We start from the raw sequence: 27,359 nt of genomic DNA on the forward strand, positions 1-27,359 counted from the left end.
CAATCAGCATTTAATCTATTGACATTTAAAGTAATGATTGATAGGTGTGTGCTTGTTGCCATTTTATTACTTGTTTTCTGGTTGTTTTTGTAGCTCTTCTCTGTTCACTTCTTTTTGTTTCTTCACCTGTAGTTTGATGATTTCCTTTAGTAGTATGCTTGTGTTCCTTTCTTTTTAGTTTTTGTGTATCTATTGCAGGTTTTTGATTTGTGGTTACTATGGGGTTCATATATGTTGGCCTATAACTATAACTACTTGTTTTAAACTGCTAGTCATTTAAGTTCAAACATATTCTAAAAGATCTACATTTTTTATCCTCTTCCCCCCGCCCCATCTTGGGGTTTTGATGTCACATTTTAAATCTTCATGCTTACCCCTTAACTGTTTATTGTAATTATTGTTGCCTTTACAATTTTTTGTCTTTTAATCTTTGTACTGGCTTATTTAAGTGGTTGATCTTCATTCCTTACTATATATTTGCCTTTCCTAGTGGGATTTTCCCTTTCCTACATATTCTTACTTCTTTTCCACTTAGAGAAGAACCTTTAACATTTCTTTTAGGGTAGGTTTAATATTGATGAACTCTTTTAGCACTTGCTTATCTGAGAAGTCCTTTATTTCTCCTTCTATTCTAAATGATAATCTTGCTGAGTAGAGTATCTTAGGTTGTAAGTTTTTCCGTTTCAGCTTTTTGAATATACCATGCCACTATCTTCTGACCTGCAAAGTTTCTGCAGAGAAATCAGCTAATAGCCTTATGGGGATTCCCTTGTATATGCCTATTTTTCTCTTTCCACCTTTAGGATTCTCTCTTTAACTTTTGCCATTTTAATTATGATATATCTTGGTGTGGGTTTATTTAAGTTCATCTTCTTTGGGACTCTCTGTGCTTCCTGTATCTGGATATCTGTTTCCTTCTTCAGGTTTGGGAATTTTTCAGCCATAATTTCTTCAAATACATTTTCAATCCACTTCTCTCTCCCTTCTCCTTCTGGGACCCCTATAATATGAATGTTAGTACACTTAATGTTATTCTAGGGATCTCTTAAACTGTTTTCATTTTTTAATTTGTTTTTCTTTTTGCTATTCTGATTGAGTGATTTACATTATTCTGTCTTCCAGATCAATTATGCATTCTTCTGTATCACTTAGTCTGCTCTTCATTCTTTTTAGTCTGTTTTTTTATTTCAGTTACTGAATTCTTCATTTATGATTGGGCTTTTTTTTATATTTTCGAGTTCCTTGCTAAAAATTTCACTGTGTTCATCTATTATTTACCCTAATTCAGTTAACATTCTTATTACCAATGCTTTGAATTCTGTACCTTTACAGATGGTTTATTTCTGTTTTAATATTTATTTTTTCAGGGATTTTCTCTTGCTCTTTAAACTGAGAGTAGTTCCTCTGCCTTTTCATTTTGTTTAACTTCCTCTGACTCTATAAATTTAGGTGAAACAGTTACCCATTGTGGTGCTGAAAGGGTGTTCTTATGTGGGAGTGTCCATGTACAGACTGTGTGTGCCCAGTGACTTTGGTGGGAGAGCTGGATTTGACATAGACAAAAGTCATGTCTTTCCTCAGGGTGTGCTGGCAGCTATCACCTTCTTATGGAGTGGGGCTGAAGACGGACTGGATAGAGCTGGCATGGGGTATGAGACAGGGCTTCCCCTCTGCTCAGTGGCAATCACTGCCCTATCAGAGGTAGGGTCTGATCCCAAGTTGCTGGAGCAAAAGCCATGAGGATCAGTCCTGAGCTGGCTTTGTTCCCTTTAAGTGTGTTTTTTCCACTTTCCCAGCACCAGGACCCTTGCCTCAGAAGTGGGGAGTGCTGAAATAAAGGGGGCACAGGTGGGCTCTTGGCTCCTGTCAGCCACAGACAGAGGTCTGAGCTGTCTCTGATGTACTTACTGTGCAGAAACCTGCAATTGTTTTCCTTGCTCTGCTCAGACACAGCCTCAGGTGCAAGTCCCCTTTGTCCCTCACAGCCTATCACTGCCCCCAGCTACCTCTGCCCCCTCCCCTATCATGGAGTCACACTGCAGGGCAGTATGGGCCCATGTGGATTCTTGGCACATATCAGGGTGTGAACTGTGGTGGAGCAGTCACTGTCAGAGATCTGGGCTGCTTCTGATGCACTGTTTAAGTGCCAGCAAAGGCTGCCACATCCCAACTCAGGCTCCAGGACTTGGTCACCTCTGCATCCCATGACCAAGTCTTCTGCCTAGTTGTGGCCACCCCAGATCCAGTGCTGAGCTGCGAATTGGAGTGAGTGGGGATGGAGCATTTGCTTGGCTCAAGCTGGGGTGCATTTCCTTCTTACACGTACACATTTTTTTCCACTGATGAAGTTACATTTAAATTTTTGCTTAATAATTGGAAAGTTAAACTGCTGTTATCATGTTAGAAATATTAGCAAAAACCTAATTAAGTAGAATTATGAAAAAAAAAAGAAACCCATGGGGTGTACATCAGAACAAGAACATAAAAATAGTGAACAGAGGAGAGAAAATATTTTAATAATGGTTGAAAATCTAGCTAGAAACAAAAGCATAAGTGTCTTATGTCCTCTCAGACAGCCCTCATTTTAGGCAACAATGGTTTTCACAGAATGCTTCAGGGCATTACTGCAGGTTCTCATGGTGCCAGTGAGTGTGACCAGAGTTGGCCTGCTTGTATATAAAGGTTGCCCTAACAGCCAAATGAGATAGGCACTGAGTGGAAGAATATTGAGATTTCAATGCCCTATTCAACCTTTTGCTTCTTAAAAATTTTGCAGGCCTAAAACTAGGCAATGAAAGGATCTATCTTATACATTTGCCTCATAATCAGGGTAATCTTTAACAGAGCATTATATCTGATTTCAATAACTACATAGCAATTAGATGACTATTGATGCCTGGTATACCATTAAGCATTAAGGAAAAAATACAGATGAACAATAATCACACTGTATTTTACATAGAGCGATAACCTGAAGCATAATAACTATCATGTGCTATAATCTCCACAATATAAATAACAGTGTAAAGGTCATTTGAAAGAGAGAAAGAAAAAAAACAGGAAAAAAAACAGATAAAGAAAAAACCTTTATCTGGACCAACTAGGAAGCACATGCCAGGTAAAAATAAGCAAGGACAACTGGGGAGATGGGAAATAATAAAATGACATAATGATTTACACAGTGTGATTCCTACCAGCAAGTCCATGAACTCTACCTCTTGGGTGTAACCCTGCTGCCTCTAGCCTAGCTCAAGCCATCAACATTCCTTGCTTGGACTGGTGCAATCCTCTTGTATCCTCATAAGTAGTCTCCTTGCTTCTGGCCTCTATCTTCTGCTCACTCTCTACCATGTCACTAGAATTCTCTTTCTAAACTAAAACTCTGGTCATAACACTTCCAACTTAGAAATCCTCCATGGCTTCCCCCTGTTTATAGAATTAAATCTAGATTCCTTAGTGAGGCAATCAAAGTTCCTCACTAGTAAACCCTCACTAACTTCTTCAGCCTCACCGCTAGGCAGTTGCAACCCTCATACTTCCAGCCCCTGCCCTCCCATATGCTACCTTCCAGCCATGGTAGAAGGTCTGCCAGGTCCACCCATGACCCTGCTCTTGATAGTTTCTGTTTGGGCAGCAGAGTGCTTAAGAGCATGGATTCTGGAGCCTAAGCACCTGGGTCCAACCTCATCTACGTCTCTTCTTAGCTGTGTGAACTTGGAGAAGTTACTTAACTTCTTTGTGCCCAGTCTTCACATCTGCAAAATGGAAATATAATGAAATTGCCCACATATAGCATTTCTTAATGAGCTATTACAGGTGCAATGCTTAGAACAGTGCCCAGTACACAGTGAGCAGTTATGTAAGTATTAGCTTTTACTGTTATCACTGATTCTTGCCATCTCTTGTCCACTTGGCATACTCTTAGGGATCTTAGTGACTCTTGTCAAAGGGCACTTTTCTACAAACCTCACCTCCTGCACTTTAACACAATTAGACATAAAAGACACTTCATTTTCTACCATAGCATCATAGAACTTCGATCATAAAATTGAATGATATTAACTCTCATTTATTAAAAACCTACTACAAGCTATGCATATACTACACAAAAAATAAGGTAAATATAAGGATTACCATTATACAGGTAAGGAGACTGAGAATTAGAGGTGCAAATGAACTTATTCAACCAGCAGATAGAAGAAGTATAATTCAAATCCAACCCAATATGACTCAAATCTATTAACTTTTTTCCACACAATATTGCTGCCCAAGTCCAACACTCATTACCCTGTATTAGGTAAGTGCTTTTTCTCTCTCAAGTCCATGAGTTTAATCTCATTTATCTTTTAATCCCTGGTAATTTGCCAAAATGCTCAGCACATTATATGTGCTCCATAACTGTGTGTGACCTTTGAAAACCATACTCTAAGGGAGCACTGCCCAACAAAAATATAATGTGAGCCACACGGGCAATCTTAAACTTTCTAGTAGCTACCTAAAAGAAAAAAAGAAACAGGTGAAATTAGTGTTAACAATGCTTTATTTAACCCACTGAATCTGCAATATTATTATTTTAACATGCAATCAACATAAAAATGTTAGCGAGATGTTCTGCTTTCCTTTTTCAGGCTAATCTTTGAAATCCAGTGTATCCTTTACACTTAACAACACATATCAATTCAAAATGGCCACATTTCAAGTTCTCACTAGCCGCTGTCATTAGTGGCTACTTTAATGGACAGTGCAGGCTGAAGATGTCCCTTGTTACCCATGGGGGGTTGGTTCCAGGACCCCCCACAGATACTAAAATCCATGGATGCTCAAGTTCACTATAAAAAATGGCATAATATTTGCATATAACCTATGCACATCCTCCTGTACACTTTAAGTCATCTCTAGATTACTTATAATACCTGATACAATGTAAATGATATCTAAATGGCTGTAAATACAATGTAAATGGTATGTGAATAGCTGCCAGTGCACAGGAAATTTAAGTTTTGCATTTTGGGATTTTCTAGATTTTTAAAAAAATATTTTCAATCCATAGTTGATTGAATCCGTGGACACAAAGTGACTGTAAACTGTAAATATAAAACTAAATGGAATATCATCCACTCTGTAGAGATTGAATCAAACAATGCAAGGACACAACACACATTCTCAATCTCAACTGAGTCTCTTCACCACTTTCAGACAATGGCTCTACTCTCCACATTAGGTTATTGGGACCTTTTGCAATCCTTTGAGATTCATGGTTATTCTATGTCTTCACTGCCTTGGACAAAACACACATGAGACTATTGAACAAAACTACCTTTTTAAATCCAAAGTAACCTTACTGGATTTACCTACAGTATTACTGACTTCCCACTGCCTGCCAGACACTTTGTGGGTAGGGGAGAGTTAAGTATACACCTACATGCAAACTATTTGATTTTAACCTCTCATGCGGCATTTTTCAATTTCCATCTTGTGTTTGAATCTATTGCCTGCAGAACATCTCTGCACATGAGGTTTTAAGTTAGAATCCCATATGTTTGACTTGACATGTGGCTAAGCACCGAGTGGTATGCCTTGACTCATTATCTGACACTCAACACAGAGTTATCGGATGAAGAGTCTCAAGGAGTATAGCATGGATTGAGAGTACAGGTCTAGTGTGGAAGATGTGACTGAGGGTAGAGCTGAGATTTAAGGAGTACATAACGTGTTTGAGGTGACACTGTGATAAGGTCACTTCAAGCAGAGGAAGCACATGCAAAACATCAGAAATATAAAATATCATAGTGGGAAGGAGTAACTGTGCTCTGCATCTAAAGAGCTCTCATTATGTCTTTGCTGGCAGTAGGATTTGGGAGCAATCACTGCATAGAATTCCAAAACATTTAGTGAGAATTTATTATGCCAGCATCTTGCAAAGTGATAGGGATACAATGATCTATAAGACATGACTCCTCTTCCTGAAGAGCTCAAAACAAGTAGGAGAAACAAACATATGAAAAAATAATTGTCAGTCAGTGGGATATTTGCTGTAATAGAGGTCTAGTATAAGGTACAGTGGTGCCATTCAATTCAACCTAAGCATAAAGGAAGACTGATCTAAAGCTGTGATATATGGACTTGTTCTTAAAGATGAATGAGTTGTCCAATGGTAAAAAAAAAAAAAAAAAAAAAAGGGAAAGATTCTTTCAGACAAAGGAAGTATGTACGAAGATAGAACTATGTGAAATATCATAGCACATTTCTGGAAATGCAGGAATTTGGCATTGCTTCAAAGATGGAAATGGATGGACATAAGACTGAAGGGATGTGCAGGGGTCATACAATGGAGAGCTATATATGAAATGCATAAGTGTTGTGAATTCACCCACAACAGTACAAGTCACTGAGGCTTTTAAGCAGGGAAGTAATATAATCAAATATGCTCGCCAGTCAAGAGTAGATTGGAAAATGGATTGGAGAAGTTAAGACTGGAGGAACAGTTAGGAGGAGATGGCAACTATCACTTGAGAAAAGATGGCACCCTAAATTAGATTAAGTGGGTTAGGATATAAGGACCATCTAGATTAGGTGAGGGAGGGTAAGGAGGTTGGTAAGGATGATTACTGGTTTCTAGATTGAGCCATTAGATGAATAGCGAAGACAGTACCCAAGATAGAGCAGGTGCTCTTAAAGAGAAAGATGATAACATGGAGAAGTGGAAGTTGATGCCGTGAAGCAGGAACACTGTAAAAAGGAAGCAATCCATTCAAGCTTTGGATGACACCAATCTATCAGACAAATCTGCCATCTGCCCCAATCTACTATTTACTTTGTGTTTCTTCTAAAATAACAGAGCAGTCAATCTTGATATTCACTCAGCTCCCAGGCTTGGCTATCCCTCCTACCTGGGATGCTGACTGCAAAAATTGGTCAGATTACAACAAATCAATCAAGTGGTATCTGCCAAGCTAACCTCTCTATAGGAAGTTAATTGACCCTGCTTCTGACACAAGCCCACATGACAGATGAGGAGTGAAAGAGGATGGGACATAGCCAGCAGTTTATGACGCAGGCAATAAGGAGATGTCCTCCTTCTATAAACAGATTGTCTGGGTGCAAAGTGATCCATGGAGCAAATCTGTGGGGAAGGTCAGAGTGTTAACAGGTATCTGAGGGTGAGGAGAGTGAGCTCACAGCCACACTGCTACTACAACTCCAGGGAAGCAATCAGACTCAGACAATGACAGGCAAAATCTGGAGGGGACATCCTCTCCCTGCCTTAGGGAGAAAGAGGGGCACAGAGCAAAAGGGGTGCAATTGCACTTGATTTGCAATCATAAGGTCTGGCTTCATGCCTGACTTAATGGACACATTACTTAACTTATCGGAAATTAGTAAACCCATCCTCAAAAGGAGGTTCATAATACCTAGTTCACCTCTTACCAGCTGGATAATATGAGACAAGTTTCCTAATCTTTCAAAGCCTCTGTTTTCTCATCAGTAAAATGGGCTGACATTTGCCTTGTTTTACAAGACTGTTCTGATAAGTAAAGGTAATAATTTAAGGGAAGGTGATTGGTAGAGTTAAAATTGGTAGACATGTTCTAGGGTCAAGAGGATCTTGGATCACCTATTGAAAGACAAAAGTTCTCATCTCAACTCCATTATGTCCTAAATTTGGAATATATCAAATCATGGAATTTCTCTGGACCTCAAAACAAAGAGCTGGGACCAGATGATCCCTGCATTCCCTTTTAGCTCAAACATTTTATGTTTTAGGGATACTGTTTAGACCCTTGGAGTTTGAGGTCACTAGAGAAGTTTTTGGTAGCCTCGAAAGAATGCAGGATTTAGTCACAAAATATGAATTCTATTTCCTTTCCAGCTTTTTAGTAAACATGTGAACTTTGGAAATTTACATAACTTCTCAGAGCCTCAGCTTCCTCTTGCATAAAACGGATCTTAAATACCACGCATAAAAGTGCTTTACTAGGCATAAAGAACTAAATAAATATAAACTACTTATTGCCATCTAGGCTGAATTGCAATTAATTGCAAATTAATCACCAAAACCTAACAACCTTCTTGATGCTCTTCAAATCCAAATCAATAATAAACCAACTAATGACAAAGTGTAAGCTGGACACACCTGCCTGGTGTTCCAAGCAATCTAAAACACTGAATAAGCCACTGTTATGGGCTGAATGTTTATGTCTCCCCAAATTCCTATGTTGAAGTCCTAACCCCCAATATAATGGTATTAAAAGGTGAGGCCTTTGGGAGGTAATTAGGATTAGCTGAGGTCATCAGGGTAGGGCCTCACGATGGAATTAGTGCCCCTATAAGAAGCAGAAGAGACCAGAGTTTCCAATCTCTGCCATGTGAGGACACAGTGAGAAGGTAGCTATCTGCAAGCCAGGAAGAGGGCCTTCACCAGGAACCAAATCACTGTCTCTCTAACCCTGGAATTCCCAGCCTCCAGAACTGGGAGAAATAACGTGTGTTATTTAAGGCACCTAGTCTATGGTACTTTGCTATAGCAGCCTGAGCAGACCAAAAGCCACTGTGGCCAGTGCAACATCCCTTCTCAACCACAGCCTGTCAGCTATAGAAATGCTTTGTTTACAAGGAGTTTCAACTGATCTCTTGTTTAAGTATCTACCTCCCTGTTTACTCACTTTGTATTTGGTAAGATACAAACTTCCTTCTTATCATTTTGTTCTCTTCAAACCCCTCATAAATTCCATCCTTTCCCAAAACTTAATGCTGACCAGAAGGGCTACACTCCCTCTCGATCTTCTGTGGTTCCCTATTGCCTAATGGATGGAACTAAGAGATCATTCTCAACCTGGCTTCCCTTCCCACCCCCATCATGGGAGAATCAGCATGAAGGAGCAATGGACAGCACAGGCTTCCAGACCAGAAGAAACCATGTCTTTCCAGAACCTAGCAGAGAGCCTGGCACCCAGCTGGTTAGCCATCAATACTACTCATTGAATTAATGAATTAAGGAATCCTTACTCTACCACTCACTTCCTGATTGATCCTGAACTATTACTTGGCCTCTCTTCATTAGAATTTGATCATTTGCAAAACAGAGTATTAACATCTACTACATAGTTGTTCTCATTGAACAGAATAAAGTATAACCTGTTGTCTGAGACATATTAAATGTCCAATAATTTGTAGTTAGTAAAGCACCTTAAACTCTAGCCAAGTTGAGAAGTTTAACATTTCTCAAGCCTGCCTCAGCCTTTTAGCCCACAATTCCCACAGCTCTCGACTCTCTTCCCTTGGCAATGCTGGGAAAGTGTGTTTATGCCTCTCCACTTGTCACATCATACTTTATCTCAGAGCTATATAAGCAAACGGCTTCACTTCTCTGCTTAGCTCTCAGTTCCATGAGAATGAGGCATGTGTCCAGTTCATCTATGGGTCCCACGTGTGTCTAGCATAGTGCTGGCCAAAAGCTAGTGATCAAAGTTTAAGTGTTTGAATGAGTGAAGGAATGGATGAACATAGATGACATATTCTGAGGGCTGGTGTCTATTTCAGCAAATGTCCTTTTTCCACAGTCTAAACCATTCTGGCTATGCGCTGTATTGACTTGATTTGTGGTGTTAGTTCCACAGGTGTCTGCATAAGTTCAAACCCACCAAATTGCAGACATTAAACATGGGCAGCTTTTTGTATATCATTTACACCTCATAAAGCTGTTTATTAAAAATAATAACAAATAAACCACGTTTGCCAATAGTGTGAAGAGAAATCAAAAGTCTGAATCAGGGGCTTCCCTGGTGGCGCAGTGGTTGAGAGTCCGCCTGCCGATGCGGGGGACACGGGTTCGTGCCCCGGTCCAGGAAGATCCCACATGCCGTGGAGCGGCTGGGCCCCTGAGCCATGGCCGCTGAGCCTGCGCATCTGGAGCCTGTGCTCCGCAATGGGAGAGGCCACAACAGTGAGAGGCCCGCGTACCGCAAAACAAACAAACAAACAAACAAGTCTGAATCATAGATATCACACCTGCCCTTTGACCTTTGATGGAGGAAAGAGGTAGTCCTACTCTGTTAGTACTTGTTTTCTGAGGAACTGTCAATAGCCTTCTGGCTATCCTCTCCAGTGGAAGGAAGGTAAATTCAGGATAAACACATTTTCCCTTCATGTCTGCCAACAATGAAGAAAGCAGCAATGATGGCTATAAAACCTTTCATCCAGTTAAACTCTAGGGTTTAATTTTAGCCCTATCAAGAGGAATTAATTTCCACTGTTTCTTAGTTTTCCCCATATGTAACATAGGTGTAACATAAAGATATGAATAAATGGATAGGAGATCATCACCCTGAAGTTAAACAACTATTAACTTTACCTAGCTATTCCCTTAGGCTGCAGGTTTCACTCAGCTAAGCCCTTCTAGTGCTAAGCCTCCAGGTGCTATTGCCAAGTTGGTGATACTAACATGTGTAGACATGTATTCACTTCTAGAGAAAGTAAAGAACCAATATTTACTGAATACCTATAATGGGTTCAGACACTATGTCAAGCACTTAACAGGTTAGGTCTCACTTGAGGTAGACACACGTAAAAATCCTCTGATAGGAGATCAGAGAAGTTAAGTGAGCCAAAGTCACACAGCTAGTATAGTGCTGAGTTCTATTTATTTCTTATTTTTGTTTATTTTTATTCTGAGTTTAAAGTCTTTGCTGAAGCCCAGGCTGATCTGATACTAAGTAGAAGAAATATTTAATTTTGTACAGTCTATCCTTTTAGAGGAATTCTTCATGTTCTCACTTACCCTCACAGCAAACCTATTGCAGAGTTGAAGAACAGAGGAAGTACCTTAAGACTTGGGAGAATAAGGCTCAATATTAACTGTACATCTTTAAGAGGCAGGTATGAAGAGAAATACAAAGTGTCATGCCACAATTTGCTGTACTCCCAGAATTATTCTTTTGATGAGCATATTGTTGATCATTGGGTTGAACTTCTAGAATGATTAAAAACCTCCTATCCACCACTGTGTGGCCCTACAAGACAAAGCCAGGAGCTCCAAGTCTGAGTCTTTCTACTGTTAGGAGACAAGAGAGCTTAGGGAATTAAAAACAAGTGTGTTGGAGTCACACAGACCTAGGTTCAAATCTGAGTTTATCACAGAGGAACTTTAAGCCAGTGTTAACACTAGGACATTTGTTCCAGGATTGCAGGAACCATTTCTGTCTTCTGCACTGCTCCATACCAGCACCTGGAAGGATGCTTGGTACATAGGAGGAGGCAATTAATGCTTGTTCAATGGATGTCTTAAAATCACATGATGATGTAATAAGTACACAATAAATGAGACTTAGAATTTATTCAGATTTTAGAATTTGTGTACAGTTGAAGTTATCCAATGTTAAGTGGAAAGACTGGAGACCATGTCTCTTCGTAGTGGAAGAAACCATAGCCAATGACCTGCCCTGAGTCACCCAGCTAGGAATTAAACCTGGAATTCCTGATATGTTCTTTGCTACACCTAGTTATTTTGTATATATGCCCACAGACTCTTGGACATAGTTGTTTAATAATAAAACAATAAAAGCCAACATAAAGCCTTTCACATGACATCAAGATTGTCTCTAGCCTGTTCAATTTCTAGAGAGGAAACTAAAAACATGGCTTCAATGATCCCCAACTTGTGAACTCACCAGAAACAATGCTGGGGTTGGACCCACAGGCCAGAGGCAGAGTCCCACTCAGACCCTATTGAATAAACAATGAACCACAGACAGACCTTGGGGTATTTCTTAGTGAACTTCTTAGGGGAAAATAGCTCCTGCTTTCATGGGGGGCTCGCTGCATTGTCCTTGGGGCCTGATTTGTAAAGAGACTAGAAACACTTGGACCCCAAACGCAATACATGTATAAGGGGCCTGTGTTTGATACAAATCACAAAGAAAAAGAAATGTCATGAAAGAAATCAAAGTATCCTTTGTACAAAGGGAAAAAAAAAAAGAAAAACCTGGGCAACTGAAAACCTAGCCCGTGTGGTTCAAATTCCATTTCATTAATATTTCTTTGGTTGTTGTATTCTCGCCAACGTATAAGCTGTGGTCTAGTTAATGCAAACCATGGCCTTTTTGCAAACCTGTGGGACTGCTCAGAAGGACTGATTTGCGTTACTTCCCCACAACAGAAACTCCAACCTGGGGGGGGGGGGGGGGTGGTGTTAAGCTCGTCACACCAGCAGACTTCCCAGGCTAAATGTGTGTCTGTTTTTCTTTTTCATAATACTTGTTAAGCATTAATAAACACCCAAAGTCTCCACTCACAGCTCTGTAAAAAACTATTTCTTATTTAAGCTATGTTTAAAATGCCCCAGGAAATACGGTTGCTTTGTTTACGCTACTTTCTGAGAGGTTTCCACCCTCAAGAGGTCAGGGTGAAGTAGAAGCTGATTGGCTCAATGGTTACTGGCAGCAGCATCATAGCTCAGCCTCCAAATGAGTCTGCCTCCTCATTAACTTCCTGCAGTCATCAAAGAGCAACCCAAGTTAGCACTATCCCCAGACAGCTTGTTTGTTACTTGACTGAAAAGTTAAATCCTTCACCTCCCCTCACGTCGTCCAAATAAACCCCAAATGACTAAGTTTCTCTGCTTCCTTATTTTGGCTTCTTACTTTATTGCCAAGTATACTCTATTTCAAAAGAACACCTGAGCTGTAAGAGGCCCTTGAACTCCCAGGAGTCCAGCCCAGGCTTGTTCTCGTGGTGAAAGCAGAAAAGCAAGAGAAAGGCCTCTTGAGATGTAGACGTAGAATGGCCACATTGTTACTTCTACCATACTCTTGCGGAAATAAATGAAGACCATCCAAATGAGACCAAGCCAAGGCTACTTATTCAGAGATTGGTATAGCAAGGGAGTCAGCAACCATCACTTGCATTTGGCAGAGACTCAAGGGCAGGCAGAGGAGTAAAAAAGCATTATAGCGGAAAAGGGGAAGGCTTCAGGTATGTCCTGATTGGAGGCTGTTGGCTTGAAAAAGCTGTAGCGGGGCTAACTAGAGGGGGTCATCCCACGTGATTGGTTAGGGGTGCCTATTTAGCTTTCTGTGGTTGGTTCTCATTTGGAAGTGGGGTCAAAAATTATGAAAGCTGTCAGTTACTAATCAAGTCCTGGCCATTTGGGGCCAATTGTTACAGAGACTATTGTTTGACTTCCTAGCCTGGTTGCTCCGGAGAGTGGTTTGACTTCTTGGTTACTGGAGCTTGGCCCTGTGGTCTGGTTGCTGCACGCTGTGGGTCAGAGTTCTGCTTTTATACATAGTCTGGCCATTGTCTGCCTCTGTTCTACAGTCTCTCATTCTATTGACAAAACAAGTCGCAAAATTAGTTTACATTCAAGGGTGGGGAAATAGACTCTATATTTTTATGGAAGAAGTTGCAAAGCCACATTGCAAAGGATATGGATACAAGGATGTCATTAACTGAGTTCATTAAGGCAGTTAACCTACAACAAGTATCCAGGATGTGCTAAGGGACTAGATATGAATTATGAGGAAAGCACTGATGACTCCTAAGTAACTGGGAAAATAGAGTCATAAAATATAGAAGACCAGGGGTAGAATTAACAGTTCCATTTTGGTTTTGATACCTTGTAAGACTATTAGATATCTAAGTGGAGATATCAACTGGATATAGAAGTCATGGTGGAGTTCGGCTGGAAATAATAATTTGTAAGGGATTGACTAAAAGGAGAAATCCTAGTTCAGGCTGCTATAACAAAGTACCATAGATTGGGTGGCTTATAAACAACAGAAATCTATTTCTTAACAGTCCTGGAGACTGGAAGTCTGAGATCAAGGTGCCAGCTTGGTTGGGTTCTGTTGAGAGCCCTCTTCCTGGTTTGCAGACTTATTATGTTCTCATGCAGCAGAAAGAGAGCTAGAGAGCTCTCTGATGTCCCCTTTTTAAGAGCGTTAATCCCATTCATGAAGGGAGGCTCCACCCTCATGAACTAATCATCTCCCAAAGGCCCCATCTCCTAATACCTCTACATTGGGGGTTAGGATTTCAATATATGAACTTGGGGGTTGAGGGACACAAACATTCAGTCCATTGCAGAAGGGAAAATAATTTATAAGCCTTGAATATTAGAGAGATGCAGAAAAGCAGACTAAGAAGTGACTGGTGCATTAGGGGAGATCCAAGGGAGGATGGCATCCCAGAAACAAAGGGAAGAAGAGGATTCAATAAGGGCATGATCAATTGTGTCAAATGTACAGCAAGATTAGGGCAGAGAATTGAATATCGAATTTGGCAACATGGAGATCAATCGTGACCTTGACACTGGTGACCTTCTAAGACTGTTTCTACACTGTCTTTTTCTTCATCTCTACTCCCACCAGCTAGGAGGCTAATATTACCTCTCTCCTAGAAGACTGCAGTAGACTAACAACTGGCCTCCCCACATCCGTCTTTGCCTTCTTTCCAACCACTGCCCACACTAAAGCACATCTAATTCTAGCCATCACCACTACCACCATTTAAATCCCTATAATAGCTTCACATTGCTCCTAGAACAAAGTCCAAACCCTTACTATGATTTCTACGCACATGGCCTCGGTCTCTTCAATCTCTTCAACCCTCTCACTCCACCACCACCACTGCGCTTACTTCTTGGGGTGTTGTTCTCCCTTTCACCAAAAAGTCTTTTCACATGTCATTCCTTCTCCCTGAAATATTCTGCTCCTCCAACCCTAACATATGAAATGTGTGTGTGCATGGACGTACACATCTGTGCCTTGCTAAGTCACAAGCATCCTTTCTCCTTCTACTTAAAAGGGAAGCAGTCCATGACTGTCTAGCCTAAGTCCCCTAAACACCCCATACCCCGTACCCTACTCTTCCATTACCCCAGATCCCACATATCTTGAATTTGATTTTGGCAGAACTTTTTAAAAATATTGTTAATTATCTGCCTTCCATGTAAGCCTGTTGGCTCCTTGAAGGCTGCCATATCCCCTGACTCAAAACAGAGACTTATTCATTATTGTCCCCTTTTAACGGATGAGGAAACTAAGACTTCAACAAGGTCAGGACCTTGCTCCAGGATTCTAATCAAGTCCTGCCTAACTGCAAACTCTAGCAACTGTCTCCTAACTTTTATTACGTGGGTGTATGTTCACCACTAGCTGGAGTTTTTTTACAGCAGAGTTTATATTTCATTCATCTCTAAGTTAGAGCCTATCCCTGGATTGTTGGCCCTATAATCTCTAGAAATCTTGATTGAATTGAACTATAGAGAACTGAATTTCATAGATTTGAGTTGAACTGAACAAACATGCAAGCCTTGTAAAAATATGTTTAGGTTTATCTTAGGAATATTCTATTTGTTTTATAATAGCAACTTCTGCCTCTCCCTCCTCCCCTCATTGCTAATGTTTCTTTCTTCAGGGAGATATTATTTGTGTCTATACTTACAGTTAGTTTGTTCTGGCAGAGGCTACCTCCTGCTCTTTCTTGCTCACCTCAAGCATTATTTGTGTTTGTCTGATGAAGACAGAATTCAGCCCATTATGAAGCAATAGAAATTGTGTGAATGCTTTCAACTCAAGAGTCAGTGCACTTATGGGAAGTAAGGCTCTCAAGCTCCTGCAGACTGCAGACCACTTTGGTGAAATGGAGGATGCCCACGAACCACCAACCATCCTCATTCCCACTTGAGGCTTCCCCAGATGGAAACCACACCCCAGGAAATGAAAGGCTGGTACTGACTCTGATGGGCTGCAGACCAGACAATGCCTGCTTTTATTAAATATTATAAGCAACTGACTTAATAATACCAGTAACCAAGCCACAGATATAACAGTAAAATAAACAAACACTGATGCCACAGCCCACAGACCACCTGGTTCTCCAACTGTGGATTATCAGTGGTCCCCAAAGAGACTTCAAGAATACTCTAATAAAGGTGTAATAATATTGATTAAAAAAATAAATAACATTACTAACAATTAACTTTGAATACTGCAGTAAAGTTTATAAAGATGTTCACATTTGCTCTCGTAGATATACAATAAGTCTATGAGGAATATGGGACAGGGATTATGATGACCATCTCAGAACAGGTGAGGGCTCAGAAGGGTTGATAGGCCAAATGCTTCATGGCCAGGAAGTGACAGAATTTCAAACGCTATCACTAAAAGACAGATCACTAACACACACCTGCTTGGCCATCTTGCTGGTTTGGGACTGTGGTAGACTGAATTATTGCTCCCAAGTTTTCACCTGCACTGTGTTATAGAATTAATGCATCTGAACGCTTTGTCATATAACTTTATAGTTCCTCCCACCGTGGGTGGGCTATAATTCCCTGACTCCTTGATGTTTGGCTATAACTCCTTGCCACCTTGAGGTTTGGCTGACCATGTAACTCCCTTTGTCCAATGAAATGTTAATGAACATAATGTGAGCAGTAGCTTTAGAGGGTGTGTATGGCTTGAATGGCTCTCTTGCACTCCTACCATTCACCATGAGAAGATACCCAAGGATCTGGTAGATGGAATTTGAGAAGACATTTGGAGAAGACCTGCGTCCAACGTGCATGGAGAGCCAAACCCAGATGAATCCATCTAGGCTCAGCTGAGATCAGCCAAAGCCTAGCCAACTTGCAGGCTCATCAATGAGAAAAATAAATGCTGTTGCTAAAAGCCAGTGAGTTTGGGGGTTGTCTGTTACACAGCAATATTACAGTAATAGCTAAATAATACAAGGACTATGTTTCCTTTGCTAAAAGGAAATTTGGCTGAAGGGCGATGGAGCTATGGCAACGTGCAGAGAAAGGAGCACAGGCTTTGCAGGAACAACTCTAAGAACTAGGATTCAAATCCTAGTTCTACTGTGCCTTAGTTGTGTGACTTTGAGAAAATTACCTAACAGTATGATCCTTATCTTCTTTATCTACTAATAAAGATAAGAATACCTAGTTTATAGAGTAGCTGTATGGATTAAATGAGATATGTTATGTCAACATCCAGAATGACATAAGAACCATAGTTGTCCACAATTGTTAGCTTCCTTCTTAGGTCTGATTAAAACCTCTGCTTTTTTTTTTCCTCTGCTTTTTTCCTTTTTTTTTTTTTACAACATAAGCTGGAGTACAGACAACTTGAGGTTAGCAAAGGTGTCTTTAGTTCTACATACCACTTTTTAAAAACCAGAATTTACACCTTTTTTGTTCAAAGAGAAAGGAAAGGAAGGATGGAAGGAAGGAAGGAGAGAGGGAGGAAGGAAGGAAGGGAATGATAGTTAAAATGTAACTAACTGCAAGAACTCATAAGGAAAAGTGCTCCTACATGCCACTCTTCTCTATGCATTCCCCTCAGCTCAGCTGCCAGGGTAACAGGGACTTAGCCCAAATGTGCATGCAGAGGGTTATAACGTATGGGAAATAAAAATGGGGGAAATGAATGCTTTCCTTGTGATTAGGATCCCATTAATCACAGACTGACCAGTAGTCGGAAGCACATGACTCCTGGGACATAAGCATAGGCACATGGCTGAAGCTCAGTAACTATGTGCTGATTGAGTGACTTCGTGAATGGGAGCTCTAACAAGCCAATGAGAACCTTCCATGAGGGAAGAACACGTGCGGCAGTGGGAAGGCACCGATTTGACAGCCAGGCACCCAGACTCTGCGGTAGGCTTTCTAGACCAGAGGGTTTCAGTTCCCCTCCAGTTCTAAAATTCCAAGATTATGGCAAAGAAGAAAAGCACAGCCATAAATACCACAAGCAGGTGGTTCCATGGGCTAATTGCTGGAAAAATGCATTTTTTTATTATATGATAACATCAATGTTTTTGTTTCTGGCACAAATTATTACTTTTTTATAATTAATATTGTGTAGGCATCATGTACTGATATATCTAAAACCAGCATAATTTGGTCACTCTTTTTTCAATATCAACAGTTCATACTTTATTCTGGACAATTCTTTTGATGTTTGGCCCCTCTCTAAAAAAATATTCCTTTCTATGTGCCATATTTTGCTAGGCACTGAGGATGCAAAGATGAAAAGCAAGTCCCTTTTACGTTCTCCATTCAATCAGCTTCTTCATGGATTTGATCAATCATTTCTTGGCTTCTTATGAACAAGCAATTTCCCCAAAGCTGATTCACAACTACATCAGTGCAACTCTAAAATCCCTTCTTCTCAAGAGTTTGGTGAAACCCTGAGAATGTTTACAAATATTCCAGGAGTTTTTTACTCTCCACCTTTATCTTGGTCCCTCCCCCATGTATAAATTACCAGTTAGGGTATTTCTCCAGCTCACAATGTGTCTCCTGTTAACCATGCCACCTACCCTCTGGTCACAGCTAAATGACTCAGGAGTATAACACAAGAACCAAACTGAATCAAACAGACACTCTTATTCAAGAAAACGAAACTTGAATCAAGAGACACAGAGGTGGTGTATCAGTCAGCTGTTGCTTGTAACAAACACTCACAAAATTAACTTAAAACAACAATTTGTTTTTTCTCATGAGTCTATGGGAAAGGTGGACAGTTCTGCTGATCTGCACTAGGTTTGGTGGGGCTTACTGTTGCATATCAGTCTGCTGCTGGTGGGATATGCAGTTCTCAAATGAGATTTCTGCCATAGCTGGTGGCTCAGTTCAGATAGCTGGGATGATTCAGCTCTTCTCCATGTGCCACATCATCCTGTAGGCTAGCCTGGACACATTCTCATGGCAAAGACAAGGAGCAAGCAAGGAAGCAGAAATCTGTAAGTGCTTATTCAAGTTTCTGATTACATCACATTTGCTACTGGTCCAGGGCCAGTTTCAGAATCAGAATGAGATGGGACTATAGAGTTACAGAGCAAAGGGCATGGATACAATGAGGTCTTTAATTGGGACCATTAACACAACTAACCAACCACAGATTGGAAGTCAATAATCATATGACAGCACCCCAGAAAGAAGATATATGGAGGCTCAGTGCTAACATCCCTAGAGATTCCCTGATTTCTGTCTTCCCGAGATTTGATCAATTATGTACACTATCTTTCTTCAATTACGTGAGCTACCCAGAACCCTGCCAATAAGTCACCATTTCTGCATACGTTCACCAGCCAGTTTCTGTTACTTGCCACCAAAAATCGTCATAATCATCAACTATACTGACTTTAAACTAATACACTACATTTTGTCAATTCTACATACAAAAACTTCTCATATTCCTCTTTCCTTGCACAGTAAGAGTTACTATTGCAACTCAGACTTTCATCTTTTCTAGTCTGAACAACTGCAGTATGATTCCTGAACCAGAATATTAAGCCACTGAACCTGAAACCCATTGCAAAACGGCTTTGAGTCTTTCGTATTCCTCAGTTACATTATTTGGTTTAGTTATTTGCACTAGGTAATTTTAGACTATCACACGTCCTGCATATTTTTATAGGGGACCAAGTTGGTGATTTCCTATGGAATTTAGTGAGAGTTAAGAAGTTGTTCTTTTCACATTTTTTCATATAGTTACATTGGTGTTTGTAAAGAAATATTTTTTTCACCATATTTTAGTTAGCATCTTGTTTTGGGCCTCCCAGTCTCTATCTGTTTATCATGTAAAGATAAATAAACAAATGTCAAAGAAATATTTTTTTTAGACATCTTTTATCCATGGTATCTTCAGTACAGAAAATAACACTATAGTTTTACCCTAAAAGTAAATTTTATCTGTCTGGATGTATATCAGAATTGTTTCAACAACATGGCTATCTGTTTATATAATGGAATTTAAGGATTACATTAAAATTCAGTCAATGACAAGAAGAGAAGGAACGAGCCACCCAAATGGAGAGGAACTGTGACAGTTTGTGTGTGTTGGGGAATACTCTGACCTAGTCTTTTGTGGTTAACTAAGATGTAACATTTGAAATTCTAGTCATGTACATATTTAAGGAAGAGTTTGGTTGCCTTCCAGAGACTGACACAATCAAACAACTGATACAGTCACACAGTGTATATGAAATGGCATTTCTTCTCAAATATGTGGAAAAGAATATATATTTTTTATGATGCCCTTTACAAAGTGTCCCCCTCCAAACTCTACTTTCATTTAGCTCTTTTCTGTTCTCTTGGTTTGAGGGTTTGTCAGTTTGGTTTTTATTCTGAGGCTTGCAGGGCTTGGCAAACTAGGGCTTGCAGACTAAATCCCACTCACTGCCTGTTTTTATAAATAAAGCTTTATTGGAACACAGCAGTACTCATGTGTTCAAATACTGTCAATGGTTGGTTTTGTACTACACGAGCATGTTGTGTGGTTGCAACAGAGACCATATGGCCCACAGAACCTATTTATACTATAGCCCTTTCCCAAAAATGTTCGCTGACCTGATCTAAAGGAAAGAGAATTGACTTGGAGTCAGCAGGTATGGGTTAAAACCCAAACTCTGAAAACATGAAAGCTGTGATAAAGATGTGATATCGAGCAAAGTATCTGCTCTGAACATGGTTTTTCTCGTTGTTAAATGAAACAATAACCCCAGCCTCATGGAGATATTATGAGGATTAAACAAATATGGAGAGAATTTGGATCAGAGTAGACCTTACAAATATTAATTGTTCCATCCTTCATTCTTCACCCACCACATACCCACTCCCCTTCTATTCAGCAGTACAAATTTCAACCTACAAAAAGTTCAGTTCAAATAAATTCACTTACATAGGAAGGATAAAAACCAAGGCTTCTTATGAGTCCCAAGGGGGTGTTAATTTCTCATTTTTCTCTTCCCTTTTCTTTCTCCTGATGCACTTCTGAAGGAATGGAGCAAATGGCATCAATTTGAGTAAGACGTCACCTTGTAATCAGCATGTTAAAAATGGGAATATGATGCCAAGCTATTCAAAAGCAATGCGTTTTAGGATTCATAAAATGCTTTCCCTCCAGTTAACAATGGAATTTGGTTGCACCTAAGGTTCAGTATTCACAAATTTGTATTAACGCCTGACGACCCAATTGCAAATTTTGCCTCCCACAGATATTCTCTAAAGAAGTGCCAAATTCCTACTCACAGAGTTCTATTGATCCTTTAACTCTTTTTTTTTTTTTTTTTTTTTTTTTGTGGTATGCGGGCCTCTCACTATTGTGGCCTCTCCCATTGCGGAGCACAGGCTCCGGATGCGCAGGCTCAGAGGCCATGGTCCACGGGCCCAGCCGCTCCGCGGCATGTGGGATCTTCCTGGACCGGGGCACGAACCCACATCCCCTGCATCGGCAGGCAGACTCTCAACCACTGCGCCACCAGGGAAGCCCTGATCCTTTAACTCTTTTTGTCACCACTTCCAAAGGTCTTTGTGTGCTTCTGTGATAATGAAATAAAAGTTCAAGAAAATAACCACAATTTTCAATTTCAAGTGCCAACAGTTTGAAGCTACAACCCTCAGTCACAAAAGCAGGTCCTCTGTCTCCAAACCGAGCTCATGCTATTCATGGTCTCTGATTCCACCTTCCAGGCAAACAGAAAAGCTAATCTCTAGCTCAAGGATGGGAAAACGTACTCCAAGATTCCAGGTCACGGTCTGCTGCGTCCAAAATGGAAGTGGGTTGTTTGAAGAAGCAATGTCCAGCCAGAGTCAAAAAACTGAAGTTAGGTAGGTTGCTCAATAGAACCAATGATCCAAAAGTAAGATGTCAAGAGAGAGTACCAGGTGGGAAAATTGCATGGGAGGAGTAATAATAACGACTGCTTTTTAAAAAATACTTTCTTTGCACTGGGCAGTACGCTCAGTCCTTCAGTACGATGACTATGGTTCTAAAAGTTGGCCACTACACAGTACCGACCACATGTGAACGGCACTCCTTAGAGTCATACAGTGCCCAGTCTACATAGTCATTCATGGCAGGCTTGTATAAATACACTACAATTGCATGATTGCATTGAACATCTTCTACATGCTTTACCTCATTTAAGCCCTGCAACATGCCTCTGAGGTAGATTTTGTTACCCTTTTTTATCCAGATCTGGAAACTAACTAGCAGTGAGGTTAAATAACTTACCCACACCTACATAGTTACTAAATAGAGGAGCCAGGATTAAAACCCAGGTCTGCCTTGCTTTACGCTTTTTCCACCATTCCACTGTGCCTCTCCTTAATTTATCCATTGTTAGTGAATACCCTTTAGAGTAGAGAAAGTCAAGAAGTTTTACAGTTTGCAGTATTCCACCAGGACTTAAGCAATTTCCCCAGAATGCGATGGTAATTCATAGAAGAAGACAGAGCTCTCTGAGGCCATGAGGGCACCATTTAATAAACTGCTGGATGAGCCTCTGAAATAGAAAAGACAATTATCTACTCTGAGGTGAAACAGTGCAAACAGGTCTTACATCCTCCCCAAGGGTCAGCTTCCTCATGAAGACAGGCATTCATACAGGGACAACCTGGTCAGTTGTTAACTCAGTTTCTGATAAGAATTTATTTCCCACCATGACAGTGTCAGAAATCATCACTCCAGCTTTAATGATCAACACACTCATTTGGCCTTTTCATCTTATCATGAAGCTTTACTTGAATTTGAATGTAAATATAATAAATAACAAAGGACCCAAATCAAAAACCACCCAGTTATTTATTGACTATGAGAAGCAAGTTTTCTCATAAAGTGATTTAGAAAAAAGATTCTAAATGTAGTGCTACAAGCCAGAAAGAATGAGCAGAGTCAAAGGCCTACCCAATTTAGTCAACTCTGGCCAATATCACCACCGCATTCTTAGAGGGAGCTTGACCTAGGAAGAAAAACTGGCTTTGGAATCTAAAACCTTGCTTCTCTTTAAATTAGACTGATGATGGCTGTCTCTGTTGATGTAATGTAAGGATTTATGAGAAATTATTCATTGAGTGCCCAGCACATGGTACATGGCACATAGTGGATATTCTGTAAAAGTCAGTTCTTGTCCCTCCATCCTCAGATGTCTGTCATCTGTTGGCCGCAGAAACATGATTTTAGAATCTGAGTTCACATAAACCTGTCATACTTGATTGTAAGCAATTTGAGGGCAGTCCCTTGTGGTGATATCCAACACAAAGTATACTCCCTTACATACTAGCCATTCGATAATCATTTGTTTAATTATTAGTTAGTTGATGAGACTATATGAAGTGGTTGGGGGAGAGAATGTTAAATTTAAGTGAGAATTAAATCTTAATATTTAAGAGATACAATGATAAGGTAGAATTTCAGAAGTCAGCTGGAAAAGACAAGACAAAAGAGGAACACTGAGGCTTGCCTAATGTTCCACACTATTTGGGAAGATGATGACTAATTCCTTTTTCAGGAACTGTAAATTACTGGTCATTTAAGCTGGTGCTAGGAAAGGATAATGTGATAAAGACGCCTAGCAATTCCTCCTCTGTGCTCCCTAGAGACAGGACGACTAACTACCATCTGACATCATCTTTGCCCTTGCCAATAGTCATTATTAACTGGACTATGGGAGGATACTGACACAAGGATCCAAGAAAGTCTCAGTTAGCCAGATGCAGACCCTGAAACTGTAAAGTCAAATAGACTCAAGGGTTACATCTCCCATTTTGGGCTGATCAACTTTAAGGACACGTGCTAAGAAATAAACAGAGAAGGCTAGTTTGCACAGGAAAAAAAAAAAGAAGAAGAAGAAGAAGAAGAATGACTCAAATGTGCAAGAAAACAGAGATAGGAGGCCATTTGTTCCTAAAGACAAAGAAAGTAAGGGAATTTCCTGGCTAGTCTTTGGAAGCCCTCCAGTTCTCAATATTCACCGTTTATGATAACTGTGGACATCTATAGTTTATGTACTTTGGAGTTTATGAAGTACACAGTTACTGTATTTTAACCCTTGGATTCCATTAAACTCCCTGATTCCTTATAATAAATTATCATTTTACTTGAGCTATATTGAGTAGGGTTCTGTTTAATACAATCAAATTATCTCTGACATATCTAAGTCTTGTGGAAGTTATCGAATATAAACCAAATATTTCTTAGTCCCCCAGTGTCTGCACACATGGCAGGATTGTACACTCTGGCCCCTTATGAATGGGTGGAGCCATGTAACTAGTGTCACTTTCAGGCCAAACATTCCATTGTTGGTGAGAAACGTCAGGGCTCTTTCATTGCTTTTTCATGTTCAAGATGGCGGTGGCTCTATTAGCCTGGGTCTCTGATGCACTATGATAAATAGCCTGCTTATTAACCCATCAAAGACGTTTAGCATGATTTAGAAATAAATCTTTGCTGTGTAAGCCACTAAGACTTGGGCATTGTTTATTATAGCAGCATAATGTAGCTAAATTGATACAGAGATTATTTCAAGTTGTTCCCCAGGGCTGTATGAAGTATATATATATATAGTTGTCCATTAGGTGAATGCAGAAAGGAATCAAATATCACCAACACTAAGGAAGTACGGACAAAAGAATTCTGTAGAACTATACAAAAGAATATAAAGGTTCAAAAATAAGAAAGGAACAACCACCCAATGTTGTAAATAAGTTTCATAGAGTCCTTCATATTTGTTGAATGTATTATCTATATTAGTCCTCTGGACATACAAGAATCTAGGTTGCACAAATTATGGCCCCTGGTTTCAAATCCAGGTGCCCCCACTTACTAGCTCCATGCTGTTGGCTAACTGTTTAAATTTATCTGTAAAATAGGGATAGTAATACCAACACACTGAGGGCTGTGTTGAGAATTAATGAGATAATGGTGATAATGTGTGCGTATCAAACAGTGGGTATTCAGTAAAGAATGCCTGGGAGTTACAATCGCTATTTTAAAATTCCAAAATACTGCCAAATAAAAGGTAGATTAGGGTTGTTTTGTAAAATCCCAAGGGGCAAGACAAAATCAATGGATGAGTTATAGAATGACAAACTTTAGTTTAATGGACATTGAAATTTTGTAACTGTTCGAAAGATGGAATTGTCAGCCTCAAGAAGAGTGAGTTCCCAGGTGGGGGAAGGTTCAAGCAGAGGCAGTCAGCTACCTGGAGACCAGGAGGGCTGCTGTGGAGCTCATAATGTGAGCTGTGTCGAGAGTCTGTTCCAGAGCTGAGCATCTATGTCTCTGCAAAGTTTCATTTGTTCATTCATTCATTCAACAAGTAACAAAACACTGACTCTGTGCCAAAGGCTACAGATTAACGGCCATGGATGCAAAGGATATGATATTGAAATGGTTCTTATCCTCAAGGAGCTGAGAGACTGGAGAGGAGGGCAGACATGAAACAAAAGCTATACAATTATTCATTCACTCACTAGAAGTGTGAAATGTTCTAGGAAGAAAGATGGAGAGTGTTAGGACAGGGTAACAGATTGGATAATCTCAACTGTGAAGTCAGGACAGCTTCTCAAATAAGTTAGGAGTTAACTGAATCTTGAAGGACATGCAGGAATTTAGCCAGGTGAAGGATAGATGGCTGAGGGAAGAACATTCCAGGCAGAGGGAATGGAGTGGTGCAAAAATATGAGGCATGAAGTAGCATTTAAGAGGCAGAAAGGTTTGTGTGGTAAGAATGTTGTCGGAAAGGGAGAGGAAGAGTGAAAGATGCAAAGAATGAGAGGCCCAGATTACACGTGGTTTTGGAGGCCAGGTTAACAGTGATTTAAATGGCATGTTATAACCCCTCCTAAGAACTTGGTCAAAAAGTTTCAGATTCCAACCTTGGAAGGATAGAATTTTGCAGAGCCAAAAGAAGAGAGAGAGAGAGAGTTTTATTCATGTAGTTCATTAGTGTCATGTTTGAGCATCCATTCTATGCAATAATCAAGATTCATGCCCAAGTACAGGAAGTCATTTCAATTTCAGAGCCCCTCTATTATCCAATCAGCATGTTTCTTGCTTGAAATTCTACCATTATGAAACAAAAGGTACTATGTCTGGCAAAGTTCAGTGAAAATACAATAATACTAGGAAAAGCAATACAGAAGTATAATACCATGTAAAATACAAGAATATCAGACTACGGTGTGAATTACCCACTTGTGTGGTCCCTAAACTTATTAAAGGAAATAGAGACTTTCAAAAAAGATGTTTGGGGATTCAAAGAAAAAAAAACCTCTGTTACTTCACAAATGTGTCCTACTTGGTGATGCAAGAGTGTGAAGACCCTGTTCTACTCTGGGGCTTACAAATTTCCTGTGGTGGAGAGGGAGCAGGGAAAAAGCAACACAATGTCAACCACTCCAAGGAATACATCTGAATCCCATGGTTGTTGTCAGGACTTGAAAGAGAGCTAACCCTCAAGTCAGAGTCAGATAGAGGAAGAGGAACCAACAGGCAACAGTAGGTTGCAAAATGGTTGCTTGGTTGACACATCTCTGTGATAAATTGTGTCAACGGCCCCAATTCTCCACCCCTCCTTCCTATTGCCCTATCCTTTGGAAATACATACTTTTGTGAATATGTAAATAGGAAACATATACTTTGGAAATATACAAATAGACTCTCTAGTGCCCTCCACTGTAGGCGAGGGCACTCCCTGCTTCTTGACTTTGGGCTCAGCCATATGATTTGCTTTGACCAACAGAATGAGGTGGAAACGAGGTGTGCCAGTGCTGAATTTAAGCTTTAAGAAGACTCGTGTGCTTCTACGTGCTCTCTTGCACCTCTGCCATTTGCATGCCAAGACCATTCTGGGGCTGGCCTGATGGTCCTAGAATGAGAATGAGACATTGGGAGCAGAGCCACCTGCAGCCAAGCCCAGCCTAGACCCACCAAGCCCCAGTCAACTCACAGACTGTGAGAAATAACAAATGGTGGTTGGGGGCTGACTTGTTACACACAATATCGAGCTGATACACTCTTTACTCTGAAATGTTTTGCTCATAATAAAACCAGAGGTAGAATAAGATCCAACAACAACACAAAATAAAACAGGAGCCAGGAAATTAAAGGGAGATGAGAAGAAAAAAGACATGGGTGAGGAGCAGACCTCTCCCTTTTCCTCTGGGGCCCAAAATTCTAGCAATTACAACATAAAAGGAAAAAAGCAGAAAGGAGACCAGAACCTGCAGATATTTCCAATGGCCCAGACAGCAGTCATCTGAAATGTGAGGGCAACGGAAAGATTACAGGCCTTGGGATGAGGACTTGGGTTCTCAGTTGCTATGTAAGCGTTCTGAGCTCTTTGTTCCTCACCAGTGAAAATGGGAAAATAATACTCTCTTTTCCTATAGAATAGATATGAGGATTAGAAACAATAGCATAATACAAGAGAACGAGAGTAGCACTTGGCCGGTAAGGTACAAATGGTAGGTACTAGTATTAGTGATATACTAGTGAGGCGTTCGCGTAAGTTTTAGATCTCCATACTCTGCCCGTCTTTTTCCTAAGACCTGCTTGATTTTGCACCTT

This window comes from Phocoena phocoena, chromosome 5, assembly GCF_963924675.1.
Source record: "Phocoena phocoena chromosome 5, mPhoPho1.1, whole genome shotgun sequence".
In the NCBI taxonomy this organism is placed as follows: domain Eukaryota; kingdom Metazoa; phylum Chordata; class Mammalia; order Artiodactyla; family Phocoenidae; genus Phocoena; species Phocoena phocoena.